This window comes from Pongo pygmaeus, chromosome X (genome assembly GCF_028885625.2).
Source record: "Pongo pygmaeus isolate AG05252 chromosome X, NHGRI_mPonPyg2-v2.0_pri, whole genome shotgun sequence".
Classification (NCBI taxonomy): domain Eukaryota; kingdom Metazoa; phylum Chordata; class Mammalia; order Primates; family Hominidae; genus Pongo; species Pongo pygmaeus.
This window is the reverse complement of record NC_072396.2, coordinates 37,868,049-37,871,553: the sequence shown is the minus strand read 5'-3', so window position 1 is coordinate 37,871,553 and position 3,505 is coordinate 37,868,049. Positions and strand designations below refer to the sequence as shown.

At 44.1% G+C, this 3,505-nt stretch overlaps 1 pseudogene; it reads left to right on the top strand.

The window, feature by feature from the left end:
* The first annotated feature begins 971 nt into the window (after positions 1-971).
* Positions 972-1,694, top strand: LOC129025361 (putative ferritin heavy polypeptide-like 19; annotated as a pseudogene).
* Positions 1,695-3,505: the final 1,811 nt, after the last annotated feature.

The following is a 3,505-nucleotide window of genomic DNA, read 5'->3' as shown; positions in this document are numbered from 1 at the left end:
TCATTTCATAGAACCTAAAAGAAGGATTAAATTTAAAAAGGCTTACTGAGTGGCAATGGAAGTAAAGGAAGTTGAAGGTGTTGTGCTTTCTCTAAGAATTCACCCAAGGCCTTTAAGTCTGTACTTACCCAAGAAGAGGAAATTTGCAATCTAGGTGAAAGGGGTGAGCAAATCTAGGATGTCAGGGAAGAGATCTTGGAATTGTCTATTTTGGAATCTAGACAGGACGACTTGAAAGAAAAAGTGCTTCTAGGATGCTGCTGAAAGATTAAGGTACTAGAGAGAAAAAGGAGTGAAGAACAAGTTCAAAGAGTGGGAAACATGGAAAGGTGGAAAGGTTCACTGTTTGATATTTTGGAGGTGGTGCTCTGCTGTCAGAGAAGTGGGAACTTGACCATGAGTAGAAAGAAAAAAATGAAGGTTGCTAAAGTTAATAAGGTCTAGGAAGTGAGTAAGGAGGTTATTGGAAGTGTCACTAGTATGGATGCTGAAGTCACTGAGGATATCTGCCATTCAAATAAACCTTTGTGATATTAAGTATAACTAATGACATCACAAAAAGCAGTACATTTGATAAAACAATCACATTTTGACAATATTGTAATAAATTTCTTTAAGAAATCATCCAGGTGATTCACTCAAAGTGGTTACACTTATATTCATAAATAACTTTAAAAATACTTTATAGGTGAAAAGGTCAGGTCGCCAGGGTTTCAGGTGGAATTCATGGAACTCTGGAGTTTCAGGTGGAACTCATGGAACTCATGGAACGCTGGAGCCCCACACCTCGCCCCCGAAGTCTGTCCCTCATTCAAACCAACTAGCCTTGAAGCACGCCCCTTCCCTCATAACAGTCTCCACTGCCCACTTCCGGTTCCGTCACACAACCGCCATTCACCATCTGCCATTCCTCGCCACTGCTGCCGCTGCCTGCGCTACTGCCTTTGCCTGCGCGCTCATTGTCAGCGCTGCCCGCCATGGCCACCGCCCGGCTGTCGCAGGTGCGCCACAACTACCACACCAACTGCGAGGCCGCCATCAACAGCCACATCGACCTGGAGCTCCACGCCTCCTATGTGTACCTGTCCATGGCTTTCTACTTTGAACGGGACGACGTGGCCCTGGAGCACTTTGGCCGCTACTTCCTGCACCAGTCAGACGAGAAGATGGAGCATGCCCAGGAGCTGATGAGGCTGCAGAACCAGCGCAGTGGCCGCATCTGCCTTCATGACATCAGGGAGCCAGAGCGCCAAGGCTGGCAGAGCGGGCTCGAGGCCATGGAGTGTGCCTTCCACCTGGAGAAGAGCGTCAACTACAGCCTCCTGGAGCTGCACCGGCTGGCCGTGGAGAAGGGCGAGCCCAGCTGTGCGACTTCCTGGAGAGCCACTACCTACACCAACAGGTCAAGACCATCGAAGAGCTGGGTGGCTATGTGAACAACCTGGGGAAGATGTGGGTCCCAGAAACTGGCCTGGCTGAGAACCTGTTTAACAAGCTCTCCCTGAGCCACAGCGACAAAGAGACCTGAGCCCAGACGGGCCCCACAGCCACAAGGTGCCTTCCCTGGGTCGGGCCACCTGGTGGGGCGTGCATGTTACCCTTTCAGAACCTTCTCTTCAGTTTTTTCCTTTCAGTTTTACCATTGTTAGCAATAAAGTTATCTGGTTCTCAAAGCGATGAAGGTGTCCAGTTGAGGCGTATCTGCAAAACTCTCACCTTTTACTAACTAGGGCAAATCCCCATGCAAGTTTAAAAGGGTTTCCAGCAGTCTCTCCACCCAGGGCTGCTCCATCTGCATGCAGCTCGGGGTCTCTAAGGATGGAGGTGCAAAGTATTCTATGAGTCCCTGTAAAACACATTAATCTTTTCTTTCTAAGTTATGTGGATATATGGGGTAGGGAGGGTTGGGTGGGTGGTCTTAGGCCCTTGTGTCTGTGGGTGCATGTGCATGGTAAAGTGTAAAATATGGTCTAGAATTCATCCTAGTGGTTGTCTCTGGGGAAAAAGTCAGGAGAATGGGATTGGGCAGGGATTAAAATAATGAGGTTTTTAATTTTACATGAAAAGTTTTCTTTTTTAAATATGCAAATGCTAACATTTCTTGATTCTGGGTAGCAAGATGGGGTATTTGGAAGATGACATGGCAGAGTGTCTCTTTGGCAAGCTTACCCTGAGTAATAGTGATAATGGAAACTGAGACTTAAGCTGGCTTCCCCATTGCTAGGAGATGCATTTCTGTGGTCACCAGGGCTGGGCATGCATATTGCCCTTACAAAACCTCTACTTATTCATTTTTATTTTTTTTCTCTTTGATTGAATCATTTATTCCATTAAAGTGACGTGGTACCAAAGAAAAACAAATTACCTCAATAGAAGAGCTGAAAAATATAAGGTCAAAGTTGGGAGTCAAGTTTATAGTATTGAATATAAAGTAGAACTCTGGCTACTTTGAAGAATATAGGGGTGTCGGGGAGGGTTGAAGATAGAGACACTGTAGTTGGTGCAGATGAGAGGCTAGCATGTCTTGAAATGTGATGGTGGCTGAGGAAATGAAGGGAGGTAGACAAGTTCCAGATAGATTTTGGACAAGTCAACAAGAATTGCTCATGGATGGGAAATGAGGAATGTGAGATGGGGAAAATAACCTATGTTCCGGGGTTTGGCCTTGAGCACCTGGGTTAAAGGTGATATTTTAAAATCTGGGGAGCTTGCAGGGGGGACACCTGGGGTGGAGGGTTGGGGAAGGCATATAATGTATAATCAGAGATTCCTATTAGACATTTAAGTCAAAATGTCATGCAGTTAGCAGGAAAAATGAATGCCGCTTTTGGAAATGAACACATTGGGAGATCATTCTATAAATGGTATTGAAATCATGTGACTGGATAAACTCATCAGAAAAAGAGTGTAACAGAGTATGGCATAGCCAGCCCCAAGCCCATGTAAGCTAACATTCTGAGGTTGGTTGAGGTGTTTGCACACCCAGAGAATTGCAGGTTCCACTTTTACCAATACCTTATTCCAGACTGTGGCTCCAGTGTCTGCCACAAGTTTATTTCAAAATTAGCCAATTCCTCGCCTCAATGTGGCCTTTAGTCCTTCTTTCAAGATGTAAAGAAGTGTTAGCCTTTTACTTTATCTTCATGGTTGTGTGTAGGAAAAAAAATTCCTACTAAAAAGAGTTTCCAAAGAAGTGATAGATATGTATTTGTATGTATTTCTTTTTTCTTCTGTTCCCTTTTCAACACTGTACCTCTCTCTCAGTTCTTTCTTTATGTAACCAAATGAATCTGCACCCATATAAATCCTAGGGCTGTCCGTGTCTGGGAAAAACACACATTTTGTTTCTTTTGGGCCTTGTGTGCATTACAAAGAAAAAAGTTAAAAATGTATAGATTTGTATCATATATTCAAAGACACATGGGTAGTTATTTTTAAAGCTAACAGATGGCTTTGAGGTATTTCATACAATATAAACAAGTTTAGCTAAGCAATAATTAATTTC